The sequence below is a fragment of the Gracilinanus agilis genome, chromosome 4 (genome assembly GCF_016433145.1).
Source record: "Gracilinanus agilis isolate LMUSP501 chromosome 4, AgileGrace, whole genome shotgun sequence".
Classification (NCBI taxonomy): Eukaryota; Metazoa; Chordata; class Mammalia; order Didelphimorphia; family Didelphidae; genus Gracilinanus; species Gracilinanus agilis.
Genome location: NC_058133.1, coordinates 131858980 through 131868333, shown reverse-complemented (window position 1 = coordinate 131868333; position 9354 = coordinate 131858980). Strand labels below are relative to the sequence as shown.

At 38.6% G+C, this 9354-nt stretch overlaps 1 pseudogene; it reads left to right on the top strand.

Moving 5' to 3' along the window:
• The first annotated feature begins 9168 nt into the window (after nt 1-9168).
• Nucleotides 9169-9354, top strand: part of LOC123246003 — a 59960-nt pseudogene continuing 59774 nt past the window's right edge.

Genomic DNA, 9354 nt, shown 5'->3' with positions numbered 1-9354 from the left:
ATGATTATTGATGGATTTAATCTCTTCATTTGAAAATTGCTTGTTCATATCCTTTGACCATTTGTCAGTTGGGGAATGGCTTGTATTCTTACAAATTTTGACTTAGTTCTTTATAAATTTGAGAAATCAGACCTTTATCAGAGACATTTGTTGTGTATTTTCCCCCCAGTTTGTTGCTTCCCTTTTACTCTTGGTTAGATTAATTTTGTTCATACAAAATCTTTTTAACTTAATATAATCAAAATTATTCATTTTTACATCTTCTAATATTCTCTAGCTCTTGTTTGGTCACAAATTCTTGTGGGGACAGTGTGAGAAAAGCAGAGGCCTCCAGGGAGCAAAGCTCTGGAAAGCCTGAAAAGACACCCCCCCCCCAGTAGCAAAGCTCTGGGGTAGCCATAGTGCAACTAAAGTCAGACACATAGCTCACTCCTCACCTGAGGCTTCAATCCCTTCTTCTTCCCCCCTTTGCTGAAATTGTATGTTCCTACCAAAACCTACTGATGCATTCTCTGGGAATCTGGGTTAGATGGTTACATATTAACATATTGATTTATCAGCCTATAGAAAACTTTGTCTAGATTCAATGAGGTAAACCAAATCCATTGTACTAAACTTGTAAATCATTACCATCCACTGTGCATGTGAAAAGCTTACCTAATCCCTCAGCCTGTTCAAATCTCTATAAATTAGAAGCTGTGATCAGTAAATTTTGCCATGATTTGCTACCAGTTTGTCTCTGGCCCTCCTGATCCAAAAACCTATTTTCTAATCTTCCCCACCCTGTCCTGGGGTCCCTTCAATTATTTGATAGAGCTGGTCTCTATCAAATTCTTCCCTTCTCCAAAGACCTGCCAGGTAAACTATTCTTGTTCCCCTAATTTAGTTATGATATCACTCTTTATATCTAAATTATATATCTATTTTGACCTTATATTGGTATAGGTTGTGAAATACTGATCTATACCTAGCTTCTCCCATACTGTTTTCCAGTTTTCCCAGCAGTTTTTGTTAAAAAGTGAGTTCTTATTCTTATTGGGTTTATCAAACATGAGGTTGCAACGATCATTTACCCCTATATATTATATATCTAATCTACTCCATTGATCTAACCTTCTATTCCTTAGCCAGTACCAGATTGTTTTGATGATTACTGCTTTATAATACTGCTTGAGTTCTGGTACTACTATGCCACTTTCCTTCACTTTTTTTTTCATTAGTTCCCTTGATGTTCTTGACCTTTTGTCTTCCAGATTAATTTTTTAAAATATTTTTTCTAGTTCTATAAAATAATTATTTGGTAGTTTGATTAATATGCCACCAAATAAATTAGTTCATTTAGGTAGAATTGTCATTTTTATTATATTAGCCCAGGCTACCCATGAGTAATTAATATTTTTTTCAGTTGTTTAGATATGACTTTATTTGTGTGAAAAGTGTTTTATAATTCATCTTCATATAATTCCTGTTTGCCTTGGCAAGTAGATTCCCAGGAATTCCATGTTATTTAGAGTGATTTTAGATGGAATTTCTCTTTTTAATTTTGCTGCTAGACTTGGCTGGTAATATATAGAAATGCTGATGATTTATGTGGATTTATTTTATGTCCTGCAACTTTACTAAAGTTATTAATTATTTCAACCAGTTTTTCAGTTGATTCCCTAGGATTCTCTAAGTATACCATCATATCATCTGCAAAGAGTGATAGTTTTGTTTCCTCATTGCCTACTTTAATTCTTTCAATTTCTTTTTCTTTAATTATTTCTAAAGTCAGTACTTCTAATATAATACTAAACAATAGTGATGATAATGGACATCCTTGCTTCTCTCCTGATCTTACTGGGAAGGCAATTCCAGGCTAAGATGGCAGCAGAGTAGAAAGAAGGACCATACTCTTCTCACAATTGACCAATACAAAGTGTCTCAAAAGGACAAAAATCAAAATCAGAGAAGTGAATGGGCTCTGCCATAGGGCACAGCTTTGAAGATAGACTGTTTTGGGGCATTTCCATGCTATAAGGGGGTGCCTATCCCTCCCCCACAACACCTATTGCACCAGAGTCAGAGTGAGTGCCAGGGCAATCTCTAAATTTGGGGGGGCTGGATGAGACTTACCCCTGAGGGCAGCACAGGGCCTTGGGAGCCAGTCTTGGGACCTGAGGCTGGGGAGTGCAGAGCACAGAGTGCAGGTGCCTAGATGGGGCAGATCTGGCCTGACCCCAGCAAACACAAGGGAGACTGGAAAAAATAGCCTCAGGGAAAAACTCTTTAAAGCCTACAGAACTGCCTGCCTACCTCACTCAGACTTCTCACTGGGAAGCCAAGAAAATACAGAGAAAAAAACTAACACAGCCATGGCCACCAACATGAAGAAACTGCAGTCCACAAGTACCAAAAGAAAAAAACTCTAACAGAAAAATCCTTTGACACTGGATAACTTCTATGGAGAAAAATAACAGAGTACAGAAATGACAGCAGAGAGTGACAAACAAGCAAACCCATCCAAACTTTCGAGAATGGAAATTGGTCACAAGCTCTTGAGGAACTCAAAATGGAGTTCAAGAACCAAGTAAGATAGAAGAAAATGGGAAGAAAAGTGGGAAAAAGAAATGAAAGTAATTAAAAAAGAAAATAATAGTTTAAAACACAGAATCTCCCACTTTGAAAAAGAAGCCCAGAAATCACATGAAGTAATATGCAAATTGAAGATCAGAATTGACCTCCTGGAAGCCATGAAAAGCAGAATATACCAAACCAAAAAGGAAAATCAAAAGATCATAACTGAAAACCAGTCTTTAAAGACTAGAATTGGGCAAGTAAAAGATCTCATAAGACAGCAAGAATTAATAAAGCAAAGTCATAAGAATGACAAAATAGAAGGAGATATGAAATATCTCACTGATCTTATTGGGAAGCTTCTAATTTACTCCCATTGAAGCTTTATCAACTTCTTAAAAGCTCATCCTAATTGCAGGTAAAGTACCTTGGAGGAAATTTTTTTTAATTTAATTTTTAAAATCAAACTAAAATTCTTATTTGCCAAACTTTTATTTATTTATTCATGAAAAACCCAGTCAAGAATCTAGTAAATTATGAATCCAGAAAGTGTTAAAAGGCTGGGCCCAAAGAAAAGGCATTAATGGCCCAGTATCAACTTGAAAGGAGATCTACAGTAGAGTTCCCCAGACATTCATCCCAAGCTCTGTGCTGGTTAAGGACATAAAAACATTCATAGCATGCTTATTAATTTTGAATATGACACAGAGATGAAAAAGAGATTACTATACTGGATGGCAAAACTGGAATCCCAGAGGATTCTGAGAAATCAAATTGAAAGAGATTTTTTGTTTGTTTTTATCAGACCTGTGATTTTATCAGTGAAAGAGACTACAAGTGGGGAGCTTCTTCCATTAAATAATTTAAATCCCTTCTTGGAAAACTTACGGTTTTAGAGAGTTGATTGAAGTACTTAGAGAGCAGATTGAGACTAAATGAATTACCCAAGGTCACACAGTAGGAGACAGGAGTTGGATGTCAGCTTTCTGAGGCCAGTTTTCTACCCACTCTGATATACTGACTCTTAAGAAATGTAATAGTGATAAAGGCAAAATCTTACACGTGAGTTTATAATATTGACTTTATAAGTATGTTATGAAACAAATGTGGATAGATAGCATTTTTTTCTGAGAAATATCTGGAGGTTTCAATATGCTGCAGCTTCATATGAGTCAATAGTATGATTTAGCAACTAAAAAAGCCAGTGCTATCTTGGACTGCCATAAGAGAGGCACAGGGTCTAGGAATAAGGAGCTAGTAGTTCCAACACACTCTACCCTATATCTTGAGTATTGTGTTCAGCTTCAAGTGCCACATTTTGAAAATGCATTGATAAACGTGAAAGAGTCCAAGAAGGGTAACAAATATGGTGAAGGACCCTGAGTTAATGCTATATAAGGATCAATTACGGGGCCTAGATATGCCTAGCCCAAAAAGGAGAAGACTTTGGAAGGGGAAAAGGATAGCTGTCTTCAAATTTTGTCTTGTTAGAATCCTTATTTTGTGTTTTAGAATCAATACTGTGTATTGTTCCAAGGCAGAAGAGTGGTAAGGGTTAAACAATAAGGGTTAAGTGAGTTGCCCAAGGTCACATAGCTAGGAATTATCTGCGGCCAAATTTGTACCTGGGACTTCCCATCTCTAGCCCCAGCCCTCAATCCATTGAACCATCTAGATGCCCTCTGTCTTTAGGTTTTTGAAGAACAATAACCTGAAAAAAGAAGATTTGTTAGGATGGAGCCAAGATGACAGATTAGCGGCATTCCTCTCTAAACAACTTTGAAATAATGTTGCAAATTAAATTCTAGAGCAGCTGAGTCAATGCAAAGTCAAGGTAAGATAGTTTTCTAGCCTAAGATAATTTAAGAAGTAGTTAGGAGGGGAGCAGCTGGGTAGCTCAGTGAATTGAGAAGCCAGGCCTAGAGAAGGGAGGTCCTAGTTTCAAATCTGGCCTCAGACACTTCCCAGCTGTGTGACCCTGGGCAAGTCACTTGACCCTCATTGCCTACCCTTACCACTCTTTTGCCTTGGAGCCAATATACAGTATTGACTACAAGATGGAAGGTAAGGGTTAAAAAAAAAGTAGTCAGGAGGAATCTGTAACTTTGAAGTAAAGGTCTGGTGGAGGTCTGTCTAGACCTCACACAAAATAGGTTTAGCAGCAGCAGCAGAGTGACAACTTTAGGAGCTCTCAGCCCAGAGAAGGTAAAGGGTTTGGTCAATTGCTCAGAAAGAGATCACATAGGATGCTTTTCAGGCCCTAGGTAGAGCTGATATTAATTAGCAACTCTAGTGTCCATATGGAATATTTATATGCAGTCCCAAGGTGGAAAGGAGTGCTAATGGTCCATCACTAAGGAGCACAAGCCCAGGTTGCAGTACCAGAACAGAGCGAAGCACCCCTGCAAGGAATGGCAGGGTACCAGAGGCAACTTCTTGCAGTACCAGAGCACAGACCAAGGGAAGAGTGACCACACCTCTCCCAGGATCCCACCACCTTGGAAACACTAAATGAAAACTCCTAGGAATATTGAAGCCAAATTCCAGATCAAATTCCAAATTCCAAATCAAAGAGAAAATACTTTAAGTGCCAGAAAGAAACAATTCAAATATTGAAGAGCCACTGTCAGGAACACAAAAGATTGAGCAGCTTTCACATTAAAGAGTAGCTAGGTGGGGGCAGCTGGGTAGCTCAGTGGAGTGAGAGCCAGGCCTAGAGACGGGAGGTCCTAGGTTCAAACCCGGCCTCAGCCACTTCCCAGCTGTGTGACCCTGGGCAAGTCACTTGACCCCCATTGCCCACCCTTACCAATCTTCCACCTATGAGACAATACACCGAAGTACAAGGGTTTAAAAAAAAAAAAGGTAGCTAGGTGGCACAAAGTGTCAAGAAGACTCATCTTCTAGAGTTAGATAAAGCCTCAGACACTTTCTAGCTGTGTGATCCTGAGGGAGTCACAACACTATTTGCTTCAGTTGCCTCATCTATAAAATGATCTGGAGAAGAAAGTGACAAATCATTCCCATATCTTTGCCAAGAAAACCCCAAATAGGATCACAGTGAGTGAGATACAACTGAAATGACTGAACAGCAACATTAAAGGAGTGGGAAGTTTACAATATGATGTTCTGTAAGGCATAGGAGATAGGATTAAAACCAAAAATTGCCTATCCAGCAAAAGCAAGTATAATCCCCCAAGGGAAAAAATGAAATAGAGAACTTTCAAAATTTCTGATGCCCGAGATGAATATAAAATTTGACATTCTAACAGAAGACTCAAAAGAAACATAAAAAGGTAAACATGAAAGAGTAATTATAAAAGATTCAATAAAGTTCAACTATTTCTGTTTCTACATGGGAAGATGATACATGTAACTCCTAAGAATTTTATCATTATTAGAGCAGTTAAAAGGAGTTTATCTAGATAGAGGACATAGGTATAAGTCAGTTATGTTGGAATAATCTTCCCACCTCCCCACCCCCCAAAAAAAGAAGGGGAAAGAGAGATGTACTGGGAGAAAAGGGAAGGAATAGGTAGAATAGGGAAAATTTTCTCACATAAAAAGGCATGTTAGGAAAAGCTTTTATAGAGAAGGTGGAAATGGATGGGTTAGGTTTAGGATAATGCTTGAACCTCACTTCTTAGAAATGATTCAAAGAAGGAAGAACATGAGTATACACACACTCAGTTGTGTAAAGAAACATAAGTTCCCCAATAGGGAAATAAGAGGGGTTGAGGATAAGAGAAAACAGACAGGTGGGAAAGATAAAGGAGAGGGTGAATTAAAAGGTTAAAATCAAAATAGACTTTTGAGGAAGGACAGAACTGTTTGCTCTTTATTTTCAGAGGACCAATGACATCATGAGGTGATATCTTGATGGATTTAAGTGAGGTTGAGTTGTACAAAGTAGTCAGTTTCTCTCTCCCTTCCAGAGTCATTGAAATCCAGTGACAAGACAAAATTCAAAGTGATTGGTGATAGCCCAGGATATAGTAGATGACCTTGGTATCTTTGATGTCTTAACAAGCTCTAAGCACTCTACAATTGGTACTTCAGCTGCCTTCATGACCATTGGAACAATGTATTTTCATCTTCCCATTCTGCCAGAGGAAGTCTTCACATGTTTCCAATAGACATCCTCCTAACTCACTGACAAGTTTGAGGCTTTGTTGGTACTCTTAACTTAGTTTAGTCGTCTGCCAATATGATTTTACCGGGCTGTGACTGCCTATGCTATAGCTTCTTGGAACTACAGGTGAAAGTTGGCTGACAGGTGGATACTAGACATTAATGAGCAGCCCTGAAAAAGTACTAATCTTTCCTGAAATAAAGAGATTTGCTTTACTTGGACCCAAGTGCATGGAAGTTGCAAAGAGGCAAATTTAGGACTGATATCAGGAAAAACTTCCTAACAATTAGAGCTGTCCAAAAGTGTAAAGGTCTTCCTAGCCAGACAATGTTTCCCACCCCCAGAGATAATGGAGATCTTCAAGCATAAGTTGGCTGATCATATGGTGTAGGGTTGGACCACGTACCTGCTAAGATCTCTTCCAACTAAAAATCTCTGAAACATTTATTAAGTACTCCATGTAACACACATTGCTAGAAGAAGGAGTCATACCTACCCTGGAGTCAAATGCAGCTTCAGACAATTGCTATGTGACCCTAGGCAAGTCACTTGAGCTCTGTTTGCCTCAGTTTCATTATCTGTAAAATGATGTGGATAAGAATAAATAGCACCTACTTTGCAGGGTTAGTGTGAGGATCAAACAAGATAATCATTTTAAAGTGTCTGGCACATAGTAAGAGCTATATAAATGTTAGCTATTATTATTAGATGCCGGGAATACAAAAACAAAACAAAAGAAAAAATCTTTATGTTCAAGAAGCTTATAGTCTACTAAAAAATTCTACTGAACAAATATTTCCTTTTTTAAACCCTTGTCTTCCATCTTAAAATCAATACTGTGTGCTGGTTCAAGAGCCATAAAGGCTATGTGATGGAGATTAAATGACTTGCCCAGGGCCACACAGCTAGGAAGTGTCTGATTAAGCCAGGATCTTCTCTCTCTATGTCTCTCAATTCACTGAGCTACTTACCTGTCCTTTGAACAAATATTTCTAAGTGGTTCATACCTGAGATATTATGCTAGACCTCTGAAGCTCCTTGAGGGCAAGAGCTGTTTCCTTCTTTTCTTTGTATCTCAGTGCCCGGATTTTAAAATGCTTGTTGATTTTAATTAAAAAAAAACTATAAAAAATGACAAATATCACAAAGAACTTTTTAACCATGTTTACTCTTCAGATTTCCCTCCAATCTACTTTGAGAAACAAGGGATTAGGCAGAAAGGAGCTTGGGTCTAACTCTATTTATGGGTTTATGTGTTCTGTCTTTGGGAGTTTCCTAGAATAGCTCCAGGCTGTCAGTTTTATCTTAGACTTCCCACATAAACCATCCTTTTAACTCCAAGGTAAAGAGAATGCCTCCTGCCCTCAAGATGCAGGGTGCAGGAAAAGCTGGGAGCTGGCAAAAAGAGGGGAGGAATTCTGTTTACCTTTTCTTGGAACAGAGAGCTGGCTAACAAGCTACTTCATCCCTTCCTCTTACCAAATTCTTGGAGATCCTCCTGAAACAATTTGTCAAGTTGCCTTAAAAGTCAAGTGTTTACTCCATAATTAGAGTTTGTTTCATCTTTATCTTTTCAAGGTAGTCAATCAATAAGTTAGTCATTTTATTTAGGCAATGGCCCTTGAGAATGGGCTTTACACAGGATTTTAAGGCAGAGAGAATAGTGAAATAAAAAATACTGGTGTCCCTCAGCTCCCTCCCCCCAAATATGGCATCATATTTCTCTGCTCTCCTAACCTTCCCCAAATGCTCAATAATGACTGGTAGATTTCATATCTGCCCCCTGGAAGTGGATTTTAGATCTGAAAGCCATTTCCCCAATTTTCAACATTAAATACTTTCAATTTGTTAAAATATAGCAAGCTTCTGGTGTACTTTTTTCTTCTATGAGTGAAGAGGAGCATTCTAGCATCTGAATGAATCAAAGAAAGAAAATAAGGAAAAGCAGAAATTTGGAGCAAAAATCCAGGATGTCTTCTCCCTAGAACTCTTCAGGATGAATTCCAAGTGTCAATATCACCCTTTCCCCTCCCTTCCCTCAACCCAAACTTGGGGTTATGTGCACCTGTTATTAGCAACTGTACATTTTCTCCAAGGACATCATCTCCTCAGTCTCCCTGATTCCTTCCTCTAAAACAAGGTCCTTTTCTCTTGCCTCTCTGCCCCCCCCCCCAAACCTAAAATCATTGGGCCCTTCTAGTTTTTTGGCCCAGAATCTAATACCATAGTTAGGTAATGCAGGGTATAAAATGTCCAGGCTGGAGGTCTTAAGTTCAAATTCAGCTCCAGAACTTACTAATTGCGTGATCCTAGGTAAGTCACCTTACCCTGTTTGAACTTAATTCCTCATCTATCAAATGAGCTGGAGAAAGAAATGGTAAACCATTCCAGTATCTTTGCCAAGAACACTTCAAATTGGGTCATGAAGAAGTCACAAAGAGTAGGACCAACTGAACAACATTTAATACTCTACCGGATCGATGGTTCCCTTCCCCTACACGCAAATGTTGACACTAAATGGGTCAGAGGAGGAAATGGTAAATCCCAAACAGGGTCACGAAGAGTTTGATGCAACTGAAAACTGAAGCGACTAATTTCATAGCCTACTCGCTGGCACGCTCTCTCTCTCTCTCTCTCTCTCTCTCTCTCTCTCTCTCTCTCTCTCT